Source organism: Octopus bimaculoides, chromosome 8 (assembly GCF_046866305.1).
Source record: "Octopus bimaculoides isolate indiv1 chromosome 8, ASM4686630v1, whole genome shotgun sequence".
NCBI classification, from domain to species: Eukaryota; Metazoa; Mollusca; class Cephalopoda; order Octopoda; family Octopodidae; genus Octopus; species Octopus bimaculoides.
The window spans coordinates 6,910,266-6,937,765 of NC_142935.1; the positions used below are offsets into that span (position 1 = coordinate 6,910,266).

General features: G+C 37.0%; 1 protein-coding gene across 5 annotated transcripts in view; it reads left to right on the plus strand.

Moving 5' to 3' along the window:
- LOC106871605 (cholecystokinin receptor) overlaps positions 1–27,500 on the plus strand; it is a 128,152-nt gene that overhangs the window by 6,921 nt on the left and 93,731 nt on the right. The window contains exon 1 of one of the 5 annotated variants that reach the window (XM_089356057.1): positions 2,014–2,084. The exons of the other annotated variants lie outside the window; for them this stretch is intronic. The gene's annotated coding sequence lies outside the window, so the exon portion shown is untranslated. Of the gene's footprint in view, positions 1–2,013; positions 2,085–27,500 lie in introns of those variants that run through there. 5 annotated transcript variants of the gene reach the window in all.

The following is a 27,500-nucleotide window of genomic DNA, read 5'->3' on the forward strand; positions in this document are numbered from 1 at the left end:
TTCTGTTGATCGGATCAACTGGAAACCTCGTCGTCGTAACCGACGAAGCGCCGTGATGATTTTTCTATCTTCAATCGCATAGTTATATAGACGTGTTCCTATACGAAACATCGTAACTTTCAGTGGTGACTCTATAGAAAATCTGTAAAGATACACTTAAATTATATACAAGTCTGGCCAAAAGTCACCTGACAGTAAATCAAAACTGTTTAATTCCATGATTTATTTATGTTTAACAATTGAATGAATTTGATAAAAGCATCTAAATATGAAACAACATGGAAATTGTTCAAACTGATGTCCTTCTTTAGCGACACATTTTTTCCATTCGAGTCAATACAGAATTACAGAAAGTATTTATGGAATTTTGATTTACTGTCGGGTGACTTTTGACTAACCCTGTATATACATACATGGATCTTCGTCAGTTTCGACGAGGAGGACTAAGTTGTTCAATCGATAGAATAATCAGCTCATTGAATTAACCGGTAAATGACTGAGCATTCGTGTCGTCTGAAGGCATGAACGAAAAGATCCCATCGGTTTAGGAGCTCAATGGTATCCTATTTATGTAATTACTTTGTTTTTAGGGAACATTCGTGTATTTGCTGTGTATAAAGGCCCGCAATTCTGTCAAAACGATCCTATTAAAACGATCTCTTGAGGGGATTCTTAGGTGAGACTAGCGTGACATTCACTGACCAAGCTGTACTTTCTGAATTGCTGTAACAATCCACCAATTTCTATATAGTTTCCATCAATCCAATTTTCCTCGGAGGGCATGGGTTAGCTCGAAGATACATTTAATAGCATTTGCAACAAATGCCTCGCTATCAGGGATCGAACCTGGGACTTCGTGATTCCTCAACGAACTTCTTAACCATTTGACCACACACACACACACACACACACACACATATATATATGTATATATGTATATATATATATATATATATATATATATATATATATATGTATATATATATATATATGTATATATATATATATATATATATATATATATATATATATATATATATATATATATATATATATATATATATATATATATACCATATCAGGACAGGACTTTGCCCCATGGCAGGATTACTCATTCTTGACAGGAGCAACGTGAAATAAAGTGTTTTGCTTAAGAACACAACGCGTCGCCCTGTCCTGGAATCGAAACCACAATCTTACGATCATGAGCCCAACACGCTAACCACTAAGCCATGCGTGTCTACAAATATACATTCAAATGTTCTTATTTGCAGAAAATGGTTGCAAATGTTGTATAAAGCTTCCTAACATTGTTTTGTTGCATTCTGTGTTAGGCTGGGTCTCTCCTCCGAGAAACCCTTTGAAGTGTTCTCGTGTCTGCTTGAAGTGCTTAGCCGCTTGCACGTTAATTTCACGAACAAGCTGTTCCGTTGATCGGATCAGCTGGAACACTCATCGTCGTAACCGACGGAGTGCCACGATTAGAAATCTTCCGAGCAAGAGGGAACTAGTTTCTAAAAATGAAACGAGAGCTGGAATCCAGTTAGCAACGGCGATAATTGACACTAATTGAACTTTAAGAAAATCTAACTTATTTTTACCGTTCCATTTAGATATTGTATCTGTAAAGTGCCTTTTAGTGAGTCTCTTTGCAGAAAAAATTCTAAACTTTTCCAGTTTATCAATCAGTACACATGCCTGTATGTATGTATGCATGCATGTGTGTGAATGCGTATGTCTTACCTACATAAGTATGTTATGCGTGCACGTATCTACCAACTGTTTAAGCAAGACCAAACGCAGTGAAAACTCTAACACAAACATACGTCAAATAAAATTACGAGCAATGAAGTGAGCAAATTTATGTTTCCAAAAGGATGTTATGGACATTGACAGTCAGGGACGGATTAGAGCAAACTCACATTCGCTACATGTCTTTTAAAACGTAATATATGGGCGCGTGATTTTACATCAGCTTCAGTGCATATACTCTTTTACTCTTTTACTTGTTTCAGCCATTTGACTGCGGCCATGCTGGAGCACCGCTTTTAGTCGAGCAAATCGACCCACAGGAATTATTCTTTGTAAGTCCAGTACTTATTCTATCGGTCTCTTTTTTCCGAACCGCTAAGTTACGGGGACATAAAGATGCCAACATCGGTTGTTAAGCGATGGTGCTGGTGGGGGGACAAAAACAGACACACAAATATATATATGTACATATATATATATATATATATATATATATATATATATATATATATATATGTATTATGTACGTATATATAGGTACATAGATTCATATATATATACATATATATATGTATATATATATATATATATATCTACACACACACACACACACACACACACACACACACACACACACACACACACACACACACACACACACACACACACATATATATATATATATATAGATTAATGGATAGATAGATAGATTCATATGTGTATATACATACATATCTATATATACATGCATATACATATACATATACACACTCACACATGCATACATACATACATATATATATATACACGCTAATATCGGACATTGAGAACGAGTGATGAACATCGCATTGGTAGATAAATATTCTTAATTTGTGTTAACAAGGCTACCGCTTGTTTCATGCTGCGAGAAATCTCTCAACAATCATCAAGCCTGCCACTTGGAACGTTGTTACTCATCTTCATCTTGGATGAGAATACACGGGAATACACGACGCAGCACCAGATTGTAAGGGATTTGGGGGATAAATAATAAATAGATCATGGAAAGTAACGTATAAGAAAATCTTATGGAGTCATAAAATCATGTGGCTATCACAGAAGACTCCTCTAGTGGACTCGGCTAATAGACTAGATAGTAATACAACGCAGAGGAGTATAATGCAGTGTTCCATACAGCAAAAAATCCAAGAGATCCGATCGTTGAAATTATTTTACGAACAGTATATAAACCATAAAAAGGCAGTAGTTATGGGAGGTGAATATATTTAACCACAGGTCATCCTTAGGATTATGACCGTTTTGTAGCCTCTTTCGTGTAATAATAATTTCACTCCATAATAAATCATATTCACATGTCTGCATTAATATACATGGTACGCATTATACAGCATGATGTTCTGGCGATCTAATGAGCTACCCTTCTTTATCTGCATTGATTTGTGAATACGCAACTCTCTGGTATAACGCATGCATATTAACGCAGACATGTAAAAGTAATTTATTACACACTGGAATCTGTATTATATGAAGAACACTGCAAAACGGAACAATAATAAGGTTTATAAGTGATTAAATAAATATATCACCAACAGAGATGGAAACACAGACTTCTTCATGATGACACATACAGACACTTATACACAGACGCATTATGTGTGTGCGTGGGCATGTGAAAGTGTGTATAAGTATATGTCTGTTTGTGTGTGTGAGTTTGTGTCGGTATGTCTGTGTTTGTGTAGGATGTATATGTATGTGCATACATACATATGCACATATTATATATATATACAAGCATATGTATATACACATATTCTCTTCATATATATATATGTGTGTGTGTGTGTGTGTGCGTGTTTATACACATATGAATATGCATACGCATATGTAAATATATATATAATTTAGTCCTAACGTGCCGAAACTGAGCTGATTCTTGTCTCTATTTGTGACGAGAGGTGCTCTTTTCTGTTACTCGTTTTCATGGTGTATATATGTGTTATATATGTGTATGCGTATGCATGAATATATATACATACATACATACATATATATATATATATATATATATATATATATATATATATATATATATATATATATATATATATATATATATATATATATATATATATATGTATGTATATATATATATATATATATATATATATATATATATATATATATATATATATATATGGAAAAAAGACACGGTAGAAAATGCTAAAATACTTTTATAAAGAACATTTCAGTACCGGTTTCGATCCTTGAGATCTTTTCAACTGTAAATACGGATAACAAATTTTGCAAAAATTTAATTTTGGCAAATTTAAATGAAAAGTCTTTTTAAAAACATATTTGTATAGCATTCAAATAACATTTTCCTTGTTTCTGTCTGTCTCTGTTTCTCTTGTTAACTCTTGTGGGTTCGAAGTCGATGTGAATTCTTGGCTAAGAAGAAGAAGAAGAAGAAGAAGAAGAAGAAGAAGAAGAAGAAGATATATATATATATATATATATATATATATATAATTTAGTATCTGAAATTTATTTAAAATCTCTCTGATATTATTATAGTAGTTGACGTACCCGATAATTCCCGGGAAAGCGGGGCTTATCCCTTGGTTCTTGGTTCCGTTCTCATAATTGTTTCACTCATCCAATAACAATAATACAATGTATGCAGCCCTTAAAACGGTTTTGTGCAGTTACTAAGAATACTGAACTGTCTTACACAGGATCTTGATTTTAGGAATTCCCAATAAGTTATGAACACCCAAATTGTGAAGTCAGTTATGTAATATCATGAAATTAGTTACCCGATTGTAAGAATTCAAATAGGACTTTAATGCGTTCCCAAAGTATATAGAACATAGGAGGAAATACTAATAAGGTATATACTAAAATCGTGAAGCCTGTTACGTAATAACAGGCTAATCAGATATGAGATAACAATTCAAAGTAAATAACTCTGGAAAGGGCTTTGGGCGTTCCCAGAGAATATCACCCTAAGGGTCGCTAGTTTTGGCATATTCTTGAATAAGTCACTAACCGAAATAAGTGGATCTATTGTTTACGAAAATACTATTTAATTGTTTAAGGGTTGTACTGGTTAAATTGCGAAAATAACTCGAACAGTTCAAATACTAAGAAATAAGAATACTCAATTTGATGTATACCAAATAATTTAGGAAAATGAATGGGTTATTTTCCTTGGATATATAAAAGTATCCCTTCCAGGGGTTAATGGGTTATTTCACTTGGTTTTTAAAATAAAATCTATTAGATATGTATAAAGATCCCTTCCAAGTACATAATTCATCGTTTGCCGAAAGGCGAAGTCGACCTCGGCGGAATTTGAACCCGGAACGTAAAGGCAGATGAAATACCGTTAAGCATTTCGCCCGACGTGCTAACGTTTCTGCCAGCTCACCGACTTAATTTGAAACCAATATTAACGTGGTAGAATTTTGACTGAGAAAGAGTTTGCTGTTATTTCTAAAAAGCAGAACATCTCAATCGGGGATTCCTATGGTGGCTCGTTGCCAACACTTAAAAACTCCGTAGAAATTCGTAATTCTTTTATTCAAAAATATGGATCCACAAGTTCCAGTCATCATCTGAACCTTTCACACAACCCAGCTTTGGGTTTAATCGATGTTATCGATATATTAAATACCAGTAATATATAAAGGTTTGACGTTGTAGTATTCTCCACTCCTCTCTGTGTTACCTACAAATCTTGGAACAATGCCAACATGAAAAACAAATCAATATTATAATTAGACGCACTTCGAAACCTCTTCCAAAATTCTGCCAGCACGTCTACACCCAGTGCAAGCGCACACACACACACACACACACACACACACACACAGAGTGAGTGAGTGGGGGTAGATACACATACACCTCGTCTATGAACACTAATCTGTACCCATCACACATAAAGTACACACATCTCTATGGATACTTACACCCACGCTCGCACACGCACATACTCCCGTACACACACATGCACACACGCACAAAAGTACATTTGAAGACAGAGAAAGTCATACAAACATACATAGTCTATACACAAGACGTTGTACATTCACATTTATAGTAAATATATGCGCATGCGTATACACATGCACAGTTACAAGCAGAGATATGTACATCTACATACAGAAATATGCACCCTTCATATAAATTGCATTCGCGTGTACATGACCACACGCGCGCACACACAGTCACACATGCACACACACTCACACACACACACTCGCACACGCACGTAGACACACACACACAGACACACACCCACGTAGAAGCACACGCGAGCAATACGCACACACACAAGCACACGCACACACACGCACACGCACACATGCACACGCGCACACGCACGCACAAACACACACACACACACACACACACACACACGCAAAACACACACGTGAGCAGACGCACACACACATCATGCACACACACACACATGGCATATACGCGCTCATAAAAGCAAATACATATACACACATACACGCACGCACACACATGCCGACGCACGTACACGCAGACGCACACACACACACGGACTGGCACACACACTTGTATCGTGTATCTAATTTACTGGCAACACTTCGTTAATACAGTTCCACATTTAAGAGATGAGGAATAATGTACATTATTTATATTATTTACATTTGACGGATATTTGACTACACTCTCTGAGTGGTTGGCGTTAGGAAGGGCATCCAGCTGTAGAAACTCTGCCAAATTTAGATTGGAGCCTGGTGTTGCCATCCGGTTTCACCAGTTCTCAGTCAAGTCGTCCAACCCATGCTAGCATGGAAAGCGGACGTTAAACGATGATGATGATGATGATGATGATGATGATGATGATGATGATGATGATGATGATGATCTTGTTTGTTGTTAACGCAGCGTTAACTTCAGCAGGTGTATATCAGCCGAAACGTTGTGTTAACAACAAACAAGATGAGGACAAATATCTGTCAAATGTAAATAATGTTAACACTTCGGTAGTTTTAAGGTTCGAATTATTTAACAATCATATTCGCTTTGGTGTATTCTCTCTCCCATCATATTTCTTATTCTCTTCAATATTTCTGTATGCATCAATCTATAAATGCGTATACATATGTGAAGGTTCTTGGCTTAGTGTTTAGGTTACTCGGCTCACGATCGGAAGATCTTGTGTTCGATTCCTAGCGACGCTTTTGATCCTTGGACAAGACGCTTTTTTCCCCGTTACTCCAGTTCACATAGCAAAAATGCGTTATACTTGTAATTCGAAAGGGCCAGCCTTGTCATATTCTGTGTCACGCTGGATCTTTCCATCAACTACGTTACAGGTACACTTGTCTGTGAAATACTCAGCCATTTGCACATTAATTTCACGAGTTAGCTGTTCCTTTGATCGGAACAACTGGAACACACCACGTCGTAACCGACGGAGTACCAGTTATATATACGTATGTTTTTATGTGCTTATGTATGTATGAATACACGTGAATATTTATGTGTGTTTGTGCGTGTGCGCGCGCGCACATATATACATCTCGGAGATATAGTTACATGGTAAGTGCTTTGATGTGAAATTGTGTGCTGAAACTAAAATAATTGCGGCGTGGAAGACACGCACGAGCCGTTCAAAGACATAGAATGACGCAAAACTTCATTTAAAACGTTTATTATTCGGTGTTAATGATTTGGTGCGACGAAAATTTAACACCAAATAATGAATGCCTAAATAAAGTTTTGTATGTTTTTGAATGGCTAATGTAAGTTTTCCAAGCTGTAATTGAGTCAAACACCACGCGCGTGTGCACACACACAGACATTTGTATATATGTATATGCATGTGTGTTGAGAAATACAAGTGTACAGATTTTTTTCCCATGAAATTAATATGAAATATTTCAAGTGGAAGTAAATAATAGCAATAAAACAAATTATTTTTGGTTTTGTATATGAAGAAGATACGGTGAGTGAAAGAAAATTTTAGTTAAAATAATGATAATTTATAATGATTTTACGTAATGAGCGAAGATACTGTAGAATTTATATCTACAAGCAAAGATTACGAAAGAAAATCGATTAGGAAAAGAGCTATCATTTTGGCACAGTGTAATGAGCGACTTCAAGTAACATAATTTAGAGGCACGATGATGTGCATTGTAGGAGGTTCCACCGCAAATTATCGACTAGGACAAGCTATAAGATGTACTCTGGGTCTTGAAGCGGTGTATGACGGTAGCAAAGTAAGTAGATTGTTTAGATGTGCTATTTGAGAAAGGTAGTGTCGCTTGAAGTCTTGTTCTATAGCAAGGGTTCTCAAATAGGGTCCATGTGACCCCTGGGGATTCATATAAGATTTTAATAATCGTCTTTGTAATTTGCTACTCCTCCCCTCCAAACTTTTAATCCTTGTATCTTTAGAAGAAAGAATTATCATTATTGTTGTTGTTGTTGTTGCTGTTGTTGTTGTTGTTATTATTATTATTGTTGTTGTTGTTGTTATTATTATTATTATTATTATTATTATTATTATTGTTCAGTAGTTTTATTTTTATAGCGCGCTTTCACTTCACTACCGAGCGCAGCTCTGTGTGCCTTGGGTGTGTGCTGTGGTTTGCTGTGATGCTCTTATGGTTACTGTATTAAGTGTTTTGCGTAGGGTGTGTGCAGTGCCCAGTAGTGCAATTTTCTGTATGTTATATATATTTGTAAGTCCTGGTATTTTTGTTATGTATTTGTCTGAATATTTTTTTATCATACCTAATGCACCCACTATGATAGGAATTGTTTCTGTTTTTAGATTCCACATTCGAGTTACCTCTATTTCCAGGTCTTTGTATTTTGAAAGTTTCTCCATTTCTTTTAGAGAAACGTTGTCATCTGCTGGTATTGATACATCAATTAGAAAGCATTTTATTTCTTCATGATCTCTGACAACTATATCTGGTCTATTTGCCTTAATTTCTCTATCTGTGTGTATTGGCATATCCCAGAGTATGGTTGCTTTCTCGTTTTCTGTGACCTTTTTTGGCTTGTGCCTATACCATATTTTTTCTGTTGTTATTCTATAGTGTTGGCATAACTTCCAGTGTATGTAGGTCCCCGCTCTGTCGTGTCTGTGAATATATTCCTTCTTACCCAGGACTGGGCTGCCAGGTATTATTATTATTATTATCATTATTATTATTATTATTATTATTATTATTATTACTATTATTATTATTATTATTGCACAGCTTCTAACGCTGGGGATGTACTACGGTGTTAGTTGTTCCCTACCAGTGAACTAAGGTAACACCTCTTATTTTCCGAGCACCTTCCGGAGTGTTCGAGCGGTTCCAAGCAGTGTTGTTTTCTGCAAGTGCTCGACCCTTATTGCAGCCCCTTATTTGCCCCATGTACTTCTCAAGACTTTTACTCACTGTTCTCAGGGCTCCGACAATTATTGGTACTACTACCACCTTTTTCATCGACCACAACTGCTTAACCTCCCATATTATTATTATTCCCTATCTCTCAGAAAAGATGTTTTTTAACCATTTTCTTTCCTATTATATGTAAAGACTGAATCTGTTCGATAGCTTTTACTTTTTTAAAATTTATTTACTCTTATCGGAAAATGCGAACATTGTGTCTTGCAATTGTTTCCCATTTTATGCTCCTCGTCTTTCGGTTCAACCAATCTATTGATGTTTGACATTTCAACGGAAAATATTTTGTGTTCATGCCAGATTTTAAGTAAAAGTGGTGTGAGTGAATGCGTGCACATGTGAGTGAGAGAGTGAGTGAGTCAGTGAGTGAGTGAAGGAGGGAGAGAGAGGGAGTGAGTGAAGGGGAGTGAGTGAGGGGGAGAGAGGAAGTGAAGAGAAGAGAAGGAGGGTGTGAGTGAATGAGTGAAGGAGGGACAGAAGGAGAGAGGGATGGACGAAAGAAGTGAGTGAAGGGGAGAGAGGGTGGGAGTGAGTGAATGAGTGAGTGAGTAGGTTGTTGAAGGAGGGTGCGAATGAGTGAAAAGGTGAGAGGTTGAGTGAGTAGTGATTGAGTGCGCGTGAATGAGTGAGTGGGTGAGTGAGTGAGTGAGCGAGCGAATGAATGAAAGTGAGTAACAGAGCGGGTATGCTTTTTTGTGTGTGTATTATACGCATGCTCTGCCTGTGCGCATGTGTATTTCAAAATGCTAATTCATGAAGCGGTAAACAAGACCGAATTACATTATACCCATACAGTTATACCCAGCGATATGCTGAACTGCTTCAATATGATACTTGGTTTCCAGTTACCGAACAAGGCGTGGGTCTAAGGGCTCGTAGGACCAATTATCCTCAACACATCATTACACATAAAGCACTTTATTGAGTGAAACCCTAAAATATTTTGCAGTGGATTTAATTTCAGGACGCAAGTAGTATGCGTTTCACCTCCAAATGCCTCTGTGCATTCTAATTACCAAATGGCTTTTGCATTTGTACAGATTCCATCGGCCAATTCTGCATCCATCTCCCCCCCTCTCTCTCTCCGTATGTGTGTATGTGTGTCTGTGTGTGTATTTGTATACGACGAAAACAAACTAAAGAATATACACACATTCAAATAAACACTTTGTTGCGGCCATCTTCTAGCGTTAAGTTCTGCGATATTTAATAATGGATTAAATTATGGTAAGAGAGCTATGTTGTTTTAGATTTAGTTCACCTCAGAAATCTCCTCCTACTGCCCAGAATTAAATCGACTATAAAATATGTTATAATTTCACATAGAAACAATGTTTCTCTATTCTCACTGACTCAGGTGAGGTAGGCAGTGCTAATGACTTCAGGAAACACCCCAAGGTATGTGAGCTTGGTGCTATCAATGTTCTGTTTAAATTGTTGTGGAGCAACATCTGCTGGATAGACATAAGCAGGAGGGACTATACTCTGGGAAGGAAAGCTAAGACGTAGTGCTTAGTGCGCGGTCGAGGGGAGTATAGGACGAAAGAAAGATGACGAGAGCCGTAGAATAGTGACTCGTCGGTGTCAAAGTAATGGAGGTACGAGACCAGCCAGCTCCCAGAAGTAGAGGTCATTATAGAAGAATCAGAAGAAAGCATAAGTACACCTGTGGGCCTGTGAGGCTGAGCCTATTGAGATCAAACTAATGATTCGATTAAATAGAGTTGGTAATGTTATCTAGAAAGGAAAGACGTGATCGTAGCACATGTATTGATAAAATATCTTTGATGTAACTTTTTTTATTTTTACTAGATTTTTTTTTCAATAATTCGAATTCACATTTAACCATTCTAAACAAAAGAAAAAATGTTTGAATTTATATAGTTATCGAGTTTAAGGCGGCGAGCTGGCGGAAGCGTACACACGCCGGGAAATCTCAGCGGTTTTGTGACCATCCTTCACGTCCTGAGTTCAAAATCAGTCGAGGTCAACTTTGCTTCTCATACTTTCGGGGTATTATATACAATGGACAGATAGGTGTCCTCATCTTGTTTATTATTACGACGTTTCGGCTGATGTACTTTCCAGCTTTCATCAGGTGTTCTGATGAAGGCTGGAGAGTACATCAGCCGAAACGTTGTGATAACAACAAACAAGATGAGGACAAATATCCGTCGATTGTAAATAATTTACAAAATTCCTCATCTCAAAAATATAGTATAATATCCTTTCGGGGTTGATAAAAAAAAGTATCAGTTGACCCCTGGAGGTGATATAATTGACTTACGCCCTTCCTCGAAATTTCTGGCCTTGTGCAAAAATTTTAAAGCAGTATATTCTTCGAGTTCATGTAACTAACAACGTGCTTGATGGAATGTTCCAGAAGTTCTGAAATCGTATTTGAGAATATGAAAAAAATGATGCATATTCAAACAAGAGCACTCAGAGATCGCAAATCTCCGCCAAGGCACACCAACGTCCTTTCAACGATTAGCCAGAGATGATTTTTAAAGTGAGAATATCTTAAATAAACTCGACTGCTCTTCACAAACGAGAATATTAAAAATGAACCCGATCGCTCACAAAAATTAAGTAAAAAAAATAAAATAACAGGTAAAATAACCCAGTATCCTTGTCCGGTACCGGATCGATCCCAGAATCTAATCAGTTCCTGCCTCTCACGAGACCAACCATCTCTGAAATTCTCATTCGAATCCATCCAGTGGTTTTTGAGATATCTTGTCCACGGACAAGTAAACAAACAGGACTGAAAACAATACCTCCGCCTTAGAGAAGGCAATTCGTTCAAAGCAGGGCACGCCCAACAAAATAAACGCGTTAATGGAATTAAATACGTATCAAACCCAATTGTGATTTCAAAATGCATTCGATAGCAAACTTTGCACTGCAGTAAACCGAAAGACAGAGAAAACCATCCCCGGACAGAAAAGATTGATTTTTCTGGTGAAAAACGCATTTAATTTGCAGTATGCACTAAATTTAATCAATATAATCTTGTTTCCCACGAAAATTTCTTTCTGTACCAGAGAATTTCAGTAATATATGCTTTCTTTTTTTTTTTCGGTCCAACATCTGTGTTTTGTGTGTAAAATTCATCGTGTGAAAACGTGGCACTCCGTCTGTTACGACGACGAGGGTCGCAGATAATCCGATCAACGGAACAGCCTGCTCGTGAAATTAACGTGCAAGTGATTCTCGGGGAGATTCGGCGTGACACAGAGTGTGAGAAGGCTGGTCCTTTGAAATACAGGTACAACAGAAACAGGAAGAGTGAAAGAAAGAGTACAGCAGGGTTCTCCACCAGCCCCTGCCAGAGCATCGTGGAGCTTTAGGTCCTGTGGGATTTTATGATTCAGTGTGACCATGAGATAGAGAATAGGAAGCCAGACATAGTCTTAATTGAGAAAGAAAACAGACTATGCTGGATCATAGACATAGCATGCCCAGCTGACAAAGTAGGCGATAAAAAAGAAAGAAAAGTCGAGAGATATGACAGGTTAGCTTGGGAGGTTAAGCAGTTGTGATCGATGAAAAAGGTGGTAGCTGTACCAATAATTGTCGGAGCCCTGAGAACAGTGAGTAAAAGTCTTGAGAAGTATATGGAAGAAATCAGGGCTGCAATAAGGGTGGAGCACTGGCAGAAAACAGCACTGCTTGGAACTACCTGAATATTCCGGAAGGTGCTCGAAAAATAAGAGGTCTCAACTTAGTTCACTGGTAGTGAACAGCTGACACCGTAGCACATCTCCAGCATTAGAAGCTGTGCAAAGGCAATGATAACAATAACAACGAAAATGCCCCAACATCTGATGTGAAGAGAACAGGACCAGTAATCTCTTATTCTCTTACCTGTTGTACTTGTTTCAGTCATTTGACTGCGGCCATGCTTGAGCACCGCCTTAAAGGGTTTTAGTCGAACAAATCGATTCCCGAACTTATTCATTGTAAGCATAGCACTTATTCTATTGGTCTATTTTTGCCGAACTGCTATGTTACGGGGACGTAAGAACACCAACATCAATTGTCAAGTGGTGATTGAAGGACAAACATAGACACAAAGACACACACATACACACACATATAGATGTATAGAGAGATAGATAGATAACATATATAACATATATAACGCAGGTTTCTTTCAGTTTCCGTCTACCAAATGCACTCAGAAGACTTTGATCAACCAGAGGCTGTAGTAGAAGGCACTTGCCGATGGTTCCACGAAGTGGGACTGAACCCGGAGCCATGTGGTTGGAGACCAAGCTTCTTACCACACAGCCACTTCATATGCATTAATGAAACTACAAGAAAGTACAGACGCCGTGGACAGTAAAGCACATCACAAATAAACACCTACTTTAATTAACGTTTACAAACTTATCGACATTTGCGACTTTTCCTGGAGATGGTACGAAGCTCAAGACGGAGTAAACGCCGTCAATTTGAGTTAATTGCACCAAATGATGTCACACATAATAAAAAAACAAAGGAAGAAAATTCCCTGAAGCAAGAGCAGCCGAATATTTTCATCCTAAATTAGTGACCAACCACTAAGACATCGAATTTCTTTATTTACGCTTTGTATGAGCGCAACGTATTCAACGAACTCCGCGAACTTCCTGTGCACTCGCGCAAATATATTTTGTTATAATTACACCATGCTTTGTTGAACATTCTACAAGGTATTTTCGTTAATTGAACGACAGTTAACGTGATTTTATTTGCAAAATAACATGAATGTTAAGCAATTAGCGGTGTAGTATATATTTTATCAATTCAATAACAAAGGAAAAAGGAGCCTGTAAACTTCCATTAGTACATAATTATGTTCTGCATGGCTTCCGCTATTTACAATAGGATTAATAATCCGTACAAAATGGTCCCCAAACGTCACGTTCGAATAATCAAAGTCTAAATTTATATAAGCCAACAAAAGTGTTTTGTAAAGTCGATAGAAATAACAGCCAAATTACCCTCGAATCGCATCCTACTGCTTTATATAGATAGGTAACCATGACACACATAACGGCTCCATGTTAGGTAAACCAGCTAAAATCCCTACCTTAATGTCCATTAAACATGGTAAAAGCATGTATGTATATCTATACACACACACACACACACAGACACACACACACACACACATATATATACATATACACACACACACATACACACACAGAGTAATCCCTCGCCATATTGCGGTTCACCTATCGCGGTTTACTATATAAGCTTACGTGCTTAAGTGGCTTAGTGCTTAGAGTAATCGGCCCACGATTGTAAGGTCGTAAGTTCGATTCCAGGCGACGCGTTGTATCTTTGAGCAAGACAATTTATTTCACGTTGTTCCAGTCCACTCAGCTGGCAAAAAATGAGTTGCACCTGTAATACAAAGGGCCGGCCGTATCACATTCTGTGCCATGCTGAATCTCGCTGAGAACTAAGTTAGGAGCACGTTAACATCACGAGAAGGCTGTTCCGTTGAAATATATCTCACACTTTGCACTTAATTGTTCTTTCTGTTTAAACAAATTCAACTCACACGTAGTTTCACATTATGCCACTTGCCGAGCAAATACAATCCTGAAACACAATTATCTGCATAAAACAATTCAGTGAAGCGAAGTAGATATTTGAAGAAATGCAACTCTCTGCATTATGTCGGCGTATATTTCTTGGGCGAAAGCTCATACTGAATCACCCATAAGAACTTAGCATGAAGCCTATTGTATACACTATGTAAATGTTATTAGTTTTTTCACTTCATTTGTGACTGTTCAATTGCTTTTTACATGACCAAGGTATTTCAATAAGATCTAATGGCTTTGACTAAATACATATATCTTCTGTTACTTATACGCTTTGTGGCTGTGTGGTAAGTAGCTTGCTTATCAACCGCATGGTTCCGAGTTCGGTCCCACTGCGTGGCACCTTGGGTAGGTGTCTTCTACTATAGCCTCGGGTCGACCAAAGACTTGTGAGTGGATTTGGTAGACGGAAACTGAAAGAAACTCGTCGTATGTGTGTGTGCGTAGATAGATAAGTTTCTTTATTAGCCACACAGGACCGAACACAGAGGGGACAAAATACAATGCAGAGTTTTCTTTTTGAAAGAAAAAAAAGAAAATAGAAAATAGGGAGGAGAAAGTAAATTTCCGATCAAAAGGGATCGTGTAAAAAGAAAAGCGTTCAAAAGGGATCGTGTTTCACAGAAACGATCAAAAATGTAAAAACAGATTAGGTTTATCCATGGAAAGAAAAGCCTACGAAAAAGACCACGGTAACCTCAGGCAGGGAGGGAAAAAACACATGAGAGCAAAGTACTCTCTCTCTCTTTTTTCGATTTACAGGATCATGCTCAAAGTGGTTTCGTCATTCGCGCGTACCATCTTTGCTACATTCACCCACCTTTTATTGAATCGTTCATGAGTCAAAACTTGCCTGTCTATTCGAATCTTCCGTTTCAAGTGGTACTTTAAAAAGTTGATGAGTGATTGGCCACAGAGGAAAGTGTTTGTCTCTAAATTTTTCGCTCGAGTCTGCCACACATTCTTTCACCATGGCCACCAGTATGATGAAAACTGCCTTACCTTCCCGGCTAAGAGAAGGTGGCGGAATAATTTTCACGACAGACTGGGCTGACAATCGAATTCGTCCCACACGTGACAGCAGCTGTTCAGCATAAGCCCACAGGTCCAAAATAATTGTACACTGCACGCATCTCGGGTAAGACGGTCTTAAGATAATTGTTACGCCAATAATCCTTTCTACCACAGGCGCAAGGCCTGAAATTTTGGGGAATGAGCAAGTCAATTACATCGACCGCAGTGCATAACTGGTACTTAATTTATCGACTCCGAAAAGATGAAAGGTAAAGTCAACCTCGGCGGAATTGAACTCAGAACGTAACGGCAGACGTAATGCCGCTAAGCGTTTCGCCCGGCGGGCTAACCACTCTGCCAGCTCGCTGCCTTCGTTAGGCCAATAATAATAACATACGAAGTCGTCCGATACAACTTGTTAATTGTTTGTCAATTGTTTAGATATCTATCAAATCAATTAATAAATCAATGTTTTTTTTTTCTTGTGCTAGTTAAGCAATCAAGCGATTGTTTGTTACTCTTTTAATCTTTTACTTGTTTCAGTCATTTGAATGCGGCCATGCTGGAGCACCGCCTTTAGTCGAGCAAATCGACCCCAGGACTTATTCTTTGGAAGCCTAGTACTTATTCTATCGGTCTCTTTTTTCCGAACCGCTAAGTTACGGGGATGTAAACACACCAGCATCGGTTGTCAAGCGATGGTGGGGGGACAAACACAGACACAGACACACACACACACACACACACACACACACACACACACACATATATATATATATACATATATATACGACGGGCTTCTTTCAGTTGGTCGGCCCGGAATCATGTGGTTTGTAAACAAGCTACTTACCACACAGTCACCCCTGCGTTAGTCGAAGTTCTCTCACCGCCGTTTGCGACCTATCCAGTGACTTAGTGACTTTCCCTATCGTTCCAAGGTCTGCTCTGAGTCCGTCTAAAAAACTGGTCTTCTGTCTGTGTGTATGCATGCTTGTGTATGAGTGTGTAGACGTGTGTTTGCTTCGATGAGAAGGTAAGGGTGAAAGTAAAAGGAGAGTTTGAGCATGCGCGTTCTTATGTGTGTGTGTGTGTGTGTGTGTGTGTGTGTGCGTGTGTCACTGTGTGGTCTAGTGTGTGTATTCGTGGGGCTGAGTCGATTCTGTGAATAATATGTTCGTATGTGTAGGTGTATGTGTGTGTAGGTGTATGTGTGTGTGTGTGAATGTGTGACTGCTTCCTTATTCAGTGCATTCAAGCATGTGTGCGTATGTGTGTGTCTGCGTGTGTGTGTGGGTGTGTGTGTGTGTGTGTGTGCGTATCTGCTTGTGCGTGTTGTGTGGCATCTTTTAAAATTGATAATCCACTGTCAGTACGCTTGCACTTACGCGTTCGTGTGTGTGTGTGTGTGTCCCTGCTCACGTGTGTGTGTGTGTGTGCGCGTTCGTGCACGTGTGTGTGTATGTATATGTGCGTGTTTGTGTGCGCGCTTTTATACGCACGTATGCCTATGCAGGTATGCGTGTGTGTGTATGTGTGTGTGTGTCTTTGTACCTTTGTGTATGTGGATGTGTGTATACCTGTGTGTTCTTGTGATCCTGTGCGTGTGTATGAGTGTATTTGCACTTGCATGTATGCACGCGTGTCTCTGTGTATGTGTGCGTTTGTGTATGCCTGTGCATGTCTTTGTCTGCGTGTGTATGTATACGTGGTGTGTGTTTGTGTGTCTGTACATGGATGTGTATGACTGTGTATGGGAACATTCCATGGCTATACGTATTTATTTCCAAGAATTCCTTTGTATAATTTTGTCATTTTTCCCTTCGTTATCTTTACCTGTCTATGCCTAAATGCGTGCACATACGTGCGCGTGCCTGGAAGTGAATTGATGTGTATTGGAATCATTTTGGCGTAACGACTCTTCCAAGACACAACAAAACTTGCTCCAAGACACGAATGCACATCTAGAATTTTGTAATCCAAATATAAAAACGATGTATATACGTACACACACATTCACACATACACACACAAACACAAACACATATACACACACATATAACTATGTATTATGTGTGTATGTATCTGTATATATATATATATATATATATATATATATATATACACATACAAACACATATAAATGCATACAGACAGACAGACATACATGCATATATGTATGAAGATATATTTGAAAAATGAGCAGAGATGACTGGGTATTGGTGGGGGTGGGAGGATAACGGAACCGTTTCCGAAATGGAAAAATGTATGATTTACTGGTTGCTTAAATAGAAAAAGTTTCTTTTTGTAAAAAGTATACATTAAAACAAATATACACAAAAAGGGGAAAAATATAAAAACAAAACAATATATAATACAAAAACATGCGTGAAGAAGAAGAAGAAGAAGAAGAAGAAGAAGAAGAAGAAGAAGAAGAAGAAGAAGAAGAAGAAGAAGAAGAAGAAGAAGAAGAAGAAGAAGAAAGTAAATGAATAATAAAAAATAAAAATAAATATATAAAAAAAAATAAAAATAACATTAAAGATAGGACTAATAGTAATTGAGAACAAAGTGGGAAGGAGAGCTAAGTCCATCAAGAATTAAAAAAATGAAATATTTTGGAGTGGTCAATATTGCTGTGTTCTTGTTAAAAAAATTACCTGTGTGGTATTTATTGATTTTAGGTCACTTATTCAGTTCTCACGGGTGGTATGGTGTACATATATACACACATGCATATATATATATATATATATATATATATATATATATATATATATATATATATATATATATATATATATATATATATACATACATACATATACACATACGTGCACACATAAAAGGGTGTACACCTATACATATATACATACATACATACATACATACACATACACACATATATATATATAATACATATAAGAGTATATGCTCATATGTAGTTCTTATTATTGAGGCAGTGTTTGGTTGGTGTCTTTCTGTAGATTGTTGGAATGGTGGTTCCGGTGCTTTTGGTATTATTTTTTGTTCCGTTTCGGTTGGTATTTTCGAATAAAGTATTCTTCCTTAGTAACATGTTCGTTTTCTGTCCATAGTATGAAGAAAGGGAATATTTTAAATTTTCCTTTCCCACATTTTTCACTGCATGTTGTGTTTCTAACGGAGAGGTCACGGATTTGTTGTTCATATACCGTTACTCTCTCATTTAGTCCAATGCCCGTTTGTCCAATGTAGTTTTCTTTGCATTCGGGGCATGTGGCACAGTAGATTAGGTTTCTGGATTTGCAATTCATATTTGCATTTATTTTAAAAGTGCTCTTGTCTTTGAAAGTAATTTGTGCTTCACGTTCAACGCAATCACACGATCCACAGTAAGGGTCACCACATTTCTGAACTCTGTTGTTTCTCTAGTTGTAAATTTTGTTTGGGTTAAGAGAATTTTTAGGTTCAGTTCTTGACGTTTGCTAAAAATTATTTTTGAATCTATTATTAATTTGTTCATTCTTGATGCTTGTTGAAGAATTGGAAAGTATCTTTTGGCAGTATTTATGATGTGATTTCTTGCGTTGTGGGTGATGACCAAAGGAATGCATATGAGTTCATTTTTATTTTTGTGTGTTTGTTTTCCTCTGAAGTCTGTAATTGGAATGTTTGCTTTGGTGATTGCTGTGTCAATTAAACTAGTGGAACATTTTTGTTCTTTTAGAAATATTTTAAATTTCTGTTATCTTTTATCCCTTAATTCTGCATCTATTACCATAGTGGAAGACGACGAGCGCGATTCGATTGTGAAGAGTTACGTCAATCAAAATATAATAATAATAATAATAATAATAATAATAATAATAATAATAATAATAATAATCTTTTCTACCATAGGCACAAGGACTGAAATTTTGGGAGAGGGTTAAGTTAATTCCATCGAACCCAGTATTTCACTGGTACTTAATTTATCGACTCCGATAGGATTTCGTCATCTTGCAGTGCATCCTATCCATTTGCTACGGTAAATGGTCGCTTGTCACTTCCGTAGTTACCTCGTTCGCTCGATGGAGAAAGTATCGGACCATCGTCCACTAGCCGTTCACTACCTTGAACCATGCGAAAGGTGCATAACTTACGGCATATTTACCGCACTGCCGAATCATTGCCATGTCTTGGTATATTTTGCAAACATTTCCATTTTAATTTGAGCCATAAATACATTTCAAATTACCAGATTAAATGAATTTGTGATAGGCAAATAAAAGATAAAATTACTTCTATATTACGTTTATCGAAATTCGTGTTGCTGTTGCTTAATTTGCTTTCGCTTCTGTTTTCTTTTTTTGTTTTTTGTTCTGTTTCCCTTTTTCCTTGTTTTGTGACACTGTTATCATTGGGGAGCCGTCAGAATCGTTAGCACGCCGAGTGAAATGCCTAGTTCAAATTCCGCTGAAGTCGACTTTGCCTTTCATCCCTTCAGGGTCAACAAATTAATAATGAAACACTGCGGTCGATTTAATCAACTAGTCTTCTCCCGCCAAATTTCAGGTCGTGTGCCTTTAGTAAAAAGGATTATTATTATTATTATTATTATTATTATTATTATTATTATTATTATTAGTGAAGGCGGCGAGCTGGCAGAGTTGTTAGCACGCTGGACGGAATGCTTAGCAGTATTTCGCCCATTGTTACGTTCTGAATTGAAATTCTGTCGAAGCCGACATTGCTTTTCATCCTTTCAAAGTCGATAAATTAAGTACTATATATATATATATATATATATATATATATATATATATATATATATATATATATATATATATATATATATATATATAAATTATACAAGAATAAGGGCAGGGAATCGTCAATTAGTAATAGAATTAATAATTAACAATTTTGCCAAGTAGTTCAGTATGAAAAAAACCTTTATCGGTAAAATCATTTATCATCGTAAATATACAGGGATTAGCATTGAGTTGCTTCTCCAACATACTGAAAATTTAGAAATAGCAGTCAAAAATCGCCATCCATTTAGAGAAAAATTTGTAGTTTAGAATCAGTAGTTTTTTGACTGCTATTTCTAAATTTTCAGTATGTTGGAGAAGCAACTCAATGCTAATCCCTGTATATTTACGATGATAAATGATATATATATATAGTTAGTTAGTTAGTTAGTTAGTTAGTTAAACAGAAAGATAAATGAATGACGAAAGAAAATTTGTTATGTAATCACTTTCATTAGCTTACAGCTGTTTCGATTATGGAGAACGGAACACTTCATTGAAATGACTGTGTGGAAGCTACAAGAAATTGGACTAACTTACAAGTCGGCTGTACAGTTTCTTATAGACAAAACAACTGTAGGCTAATGAAGGTGATTACGCAACTCCTGTTCTTTTGTCATTCATTTGTATTACGTTTTGTAATAAGACGGTGAGCTAGTAGAATCGTTAGCACTCGAGAGAAAATGCTCAGCGGCATTTCGTCCGTCTGTACATTCTGAGTTCATATTCCACTGGGGCCGACTTTGTTTTTCATTCTTTCTGGGTCGATAAAATAAGTACCAGCTGAACACTGCGGTCAATATAAATGACGTATCACCTTAATAGAAACTGCTGGCATTGTGCCAAAATTTGAAATCAGTATTACGCTCTGTAGAGATATACTCGTTCCTTCAAGAGACCGAAACGGAGGATACCAGATAATTCGTATTTTCACACTAGAATTTACTAATGCGATACTCTAAGATAGAAATATATTTAATTCTAGCAATTGGCCATTGGTACCGCTATGGTTAACCTGAACGATAATATACATACATACATATATATGTGTGTGTGCGTGTGTGTGTGAGTGTGTGTATGTATGTCATTATTTAGTTTTGTTTCACGATTTCTTGCTAATAACGAAAGAGCCGGTTTCTAACCAAAATGCATGTCTCCTTCACTGGAATTTCAACAACATCAACAGGGTATTTTTGTATGAATGTACGTATGTGTTTCTTCTATTTTTTAATTATTATAAATCTTCCACTGAGAAGGGAGACGCTTTCCAGCAAAGATACAAAGCTCTATCTTTGGGATGTAGTTAACACAGACAAATTCACATTTGGAACTTGAGAAAAGTCTTGCATATTTTTATTGTTCCACTCACAGATTGCACTTGTAATGTACGAATTAGCCGGTGGATTTCTCTTTCTGAAAATTCCAGTTTATCCAGATTCTCCTTTAAGCATTTACTAACAAAACTTAGTGCTCCAATTATTATTGGTATGAATATGAATTCATAGTCTGGATATAGAAGCTGGAGGTTTCGAACCAGTTGTCCATAGATGTCCTCTTTTTCTTTGATTTTCAAAAAGATATTTATATCTTCAGGGCAGCTATACATATATTTACACACATATACGTATGTGAAAATATTAGTATATATGTATACGTACAGATGTGTATGTTTGGTTTTGTATATGTATGCATGATTTATGTATGTATATATTTGTATGTATGTCTAAATCCTTAGCTAGATTTTCAAAGTTTTCTTCGCACGATTTCTCTACAGATCTTCACAGTAGTTCCAGACATTTCTAAATATGTGATTGCAAAGGAATGTGTGCACAAAACGTCGGCGTATGTTCGAATGTGATTTCACGCATGGCAAGGTTGCTCATACCTTTTAAATCACATGGTATGAACGTATGCATGCATACATACATAAATTTACACACACGTACGTATCTACGTAGTAAATATATGTACGCATGTAAGTATGTATGTATGTATACGTGCATATTTGTATGTTTTTTTGTGTACGTATGTATGTATGTATGTATGTATGTATGTATGTATGTATTTGTATGTATGCCTAAATCCTTAGTTGGATTTTCAAAGTTTTCTTCGCACGATTTCTCTACAGATCTTCACAGTAGTTCCAGACATTTCTAAATATGTGATTGCAAAGGAATATGTGCACAAAACGTCGGCATATGTTCGAATATACTTTCATGCCTGGCAAGAGTGCACACACTTTTTAAATCATCTGGTATGAACGTATGCATGTATCTACATACACGCCCCCCCCACACACAGATACACACATACATACATACATTTACACACATATACGTATCTACGTACATGAGTGTAAATATATGCATATAAGAATACGTGGATGTGTGCTTCTACACATACATTTGCCATATATTTACTCTTCCCAAATGGACTTTTATAGTTTATTTGGACTGACGACTTGTTTCATGGCAAGGCTGCAAAGAAAAGATATTTCTCTTTTAAGTACGTTTCCGTTCTTTTCCGTCATCCTTTCCACAACCATTTTACTGTATACGCATATATGTGCGTACGTATATCTGCATGCAACTAACTCTTTATAACATGTATATATATGCTTATGCAGGAATCCATGTATGTGAGCTAACTCCCCAACACTTCATAGATGATTGCTAAATAATTATATATTCATTCCATAATAAGACACTTTTTCTCCAAAGAAGACAGTGAGAGAACAAATTGGCAGCTCTCTTTCTCAAAACGAACAGCCCGCCATCTTTAAAATGAAAGTCACGCGTTTCTAAACTAAATCTATTGGCAGTTTGCCTACAGTTGTGATGGCAGCAGTGCTTGGCCACTAATCGATCATTTATTCGATCGGTTTCCTCTATGTCGCAGGGCCAATCGAGCAGTAGACTGCAAATAGGTTTTCTTTTATTCTTTTATTCTTTTACTTGTTTCAGTCATTTGACTGAGGCCATGCTGGAGCACCGCCTTTAGCCGAGAAAATCGACCCCAGGACTATATATATATATATATATATATATATACGGCGGGCTTCTTTCAATTTCTGACTATCAAATTCACTTACAAGGCTTTGGTCGGCCCGAGGCTATAGTAGAAGACACTTGCCCAAGGTACCACGTACTGGAACTGAACCCTTAATCATGTGGTTGATAAGCATGCTACTTACCACACAGCCACTCCTGCGCCTGGTTTAAAATTATTTCTATATATTTCAATTGTTTATTTTACAATGAAACACATATATCATACGAGGTAAATTATAACATGTTTTTGCTTGCTTTTGATTTTGTTTTTTACAAATTTTACCTGTTGTTATTTTTAATGATTGTCTTTTTCATTAACATAATTTTAGGTTGCTTTTTGTGGGAGATTTTTTCATTATTTTTTCTTTCTCATTCCTGTTATATCATAGTTAATGTTAACCACGAACTTTTCCTGCCCCTCTTCTCGAATCCAGCAGACACCCCTGCTTTATATACAGTGGGTGACACCACATGCTCTTGTCTTCTCTTCTCTCCCTCCCTCTGTCCTCTCACATGTATATATGTATATGTATTAAAATTAATATAGGGTAGGAAAAATTAGAGAAATTTGTTTCTACCAGTGGCCTAGTATGTATACAAAGTCAATTGACATTTTTCATATAAAATTAGTGTATATTTATATACAAAGAGGCAAGTCTTAACAGGTAAATGTTTTTATTTTTCATTCCCTTCGTACAATTTCCAAGTAATTAATAAATCATTCGTCAAATACTGTTTTAGTTTATAAACACTGATTCTAGTAATAGTTTTTTGACTCGATCCATCATTCTGTCCTTTAAGACTTATCCTGTCTCTCTGGGGACCAAAACGAGCCAAAGGTTTTATTAAACATTCTAGCTCGGCCTCCCGTTTTAGTGTCATCCATTGATCGAGTCTTTAGCTGCTTTTCGCACACTTTCTCGTTATAGGCGCAGGTCTGACTCTGTAGTTAGAAGCTTGCTTTCCAATCGCATGGTTCCCGGTTCAATTCTACTGCGTGGCACCTTGGGCAAGTGTCTACTGCTATAATCACGAGCATTGTGAGTGGATTTGGCTGACGGAAACTGTAAGGTGATTTAAGTTTGAGTACCACCATCTTTTGGCAAAACTTGATGCAATATCTCTGCTCTACGCATTCGGTGAAAACGAAAACCGATAAGCGTGCCCTACACGTCTGTACTCGAGGTGTAAAAGCCGGTAATTTTTCACGCATGCGTAGGAAGGTTGGTGTCACCTTCCTCTCGAAAACTTTTGCTCACGCGGCATTGGTTTTGGCGAGAAAAAATAAAGTCGATGACCTTTTGAATACATCTTACGCATGCATATATGTTTGTGTGTGTGTGTGTATGTGTGTGTTTATGTACACACACGCACGCACGCACACACACACACACACACACACACACACACACACACACACACACACACACACACACACACACACACACACACACACACACACACACATATATAAACAACAGTAGCATTCCCCAAAAATGGACTGCCATATTAGGTTGGCAAAAAATCGTTACTATATATATCATATATATATATATATATATATATATATATATATATATATATATATATATATATATATATATATATATTCAAATAGAATCTCCGGTGGCTGGATAACTGAAGAGATGGTTGGAGCGGAACACCACCCGGGCATCGGAAACTCGGAGTTTTATCATGGCTACTGAATAAGTGTCACATATTTTTACAGATATATATGTATATATATATATATATATATATATATATACATACACATACACACACATACACATATATATAGTGAATTACTCACACATAAGTACATATATATATAGTGAATTACACACACATACATGCCTATACACACACACACACACACACATATATATATTTATAGGTGATATTTTTAGAAAAATAAAGACGAAGACACGTGTAGGAACAACATACAAGAGTGTATCAGCTTAACGCTCGGGAAAAAAGGAAAAGTCGTTTATGTTTTATATATATGCTTTGCAAACAACTTGCAGATGCAAGAGCTACCAGTCGGAAGCTTTGCATACCGGAAGCCAGCAAATGTATGCGGTCATCAGGGGAGAATGCGTACCGTTTCGGGGCCTACTTCTCGACGGCATCAATGCACATCGTCGCCCTCTCACTGATATGAAGCCCCGCTTGCTAGATCAACTGGTTATGAAATAAAGCTCAATATTCTTCTAGTCATCACCCATCGTCTCTTTTTAACCAAATCCAGTGGTTAGCCTTCTCCACTGAAGTTTGGATATAGGTCATGCTGGTATATACGTTACGATGAGTTAGGCCTAACGATAACAACAGTCGTCTCACACTATGTCCAACAAACCCTGTATTGGAAAATGCTCCGCTTCTCAGCCTGCATCTTCATGTTCCTGAAGGAGGTTTACATAACGGTCAATGTTTCGAGCCCGAGCGGCGTCCATATGACCAGATGAATGAGGCTTTTTTGCAATAGGCTTTCGAAGAAATGTCCGTTTTTTTTTTTTAGTTTCTCTAGGAATTCTCTTTCAATCTTTTCCATCTACGATCTCCTTGGTGAAATTCAAGTTGTTGCTATTTTTGTTGTTCTTCTTCTTCTCCCCTTCCTCCTCCTTCTTTTTCTTTTTTTCTCCTCCTCCTCCTCCTTTTTCTTCGCATCCTTGACTTCCACCTCCTCTTTTTTCTTCTTCTTATCGTCGTTTTTCCTACATCGAAGCTGAACGAGCAACCCTAAAATCGTGAACAAACATGTCCCGCATCCTCTCCATGCTTCACACAACGATTTTTGCAGACCTATAATCTACTACATCCTCTAATTCTATTAAGATAGAAAGTTCTCATTTCTACAGTGTTTGGCCACTATTTCTATTAGGTCAAGCGGCTACACAGACAATCACTCACCGGTAACAATTCTAATTACGTTTACACGATTCTTTGTACATCATCTAATTGTGTATCTTTCCGTTTCTATCGTCACTTACTTAATTGAAAGACACATTGTATATATGTCTACATTTACTTCGTAAATACACCTATATTACTTATAATAGTATATAAACGACTACATTTACACTACCCAATATATTCTCTGTATCACTCTTTGTTTTTTTATTTGTCTTTTATGTTTTACCAGGTCAGAAGTACAAGTATACAGCAAATTGTCTAATCAGATTTACATGTTGCGTCGTGTTTTTTTTTCTACCAAATTGTTTATTTGCTCTCCTCTCTCGTCACTTATTCAATTGAAGGAGATAAAGAAAGTGGTTCGTAGACATTCTCAGCAATGTAATTCAGAAACACAAATGTTTTATATTTTTATAGATTCGTTCTTTTATGAGTTAACTAAATATATTGACACAATGCCAATTGCTTCGTTGTTTCTTAGTTTTCCCTTTTTTTAAAATATATAATAGAAGGATTTAGAAGATGGAATTTATTCCAGAATACAAGTCGTTTAGTATATTGAACATCGATATATGTACAGTAAAGCCAACGACATACGCCAATCTCCGAAAGGTTCTCTATGCAGCAGCTCAGTCTGCGAGAAATAGCAGCCAAATCTCTCTTTCTTCAGTAAGATCTATTCTGTAGTTATAAGTAAATGTATATATATATATATATATATATGTGTGCAGGTGTGTGTATATGTTTGTCCCCCCAACCTCGCTTGACAACCAATGCTGGTGTGTTTACGTCCCCGTAACTTAGCGGTTCGGCAAAAAGAGACCGATAGAATAAGTACTAGGCTTACAAAGAATAAGTCCTGGGGTCGATTTCTTCGACTAAACGCGGTGCTCCAGCATGGCCGCAGTCAAATGAATGAAACAAGTAAAAGAATAAAAG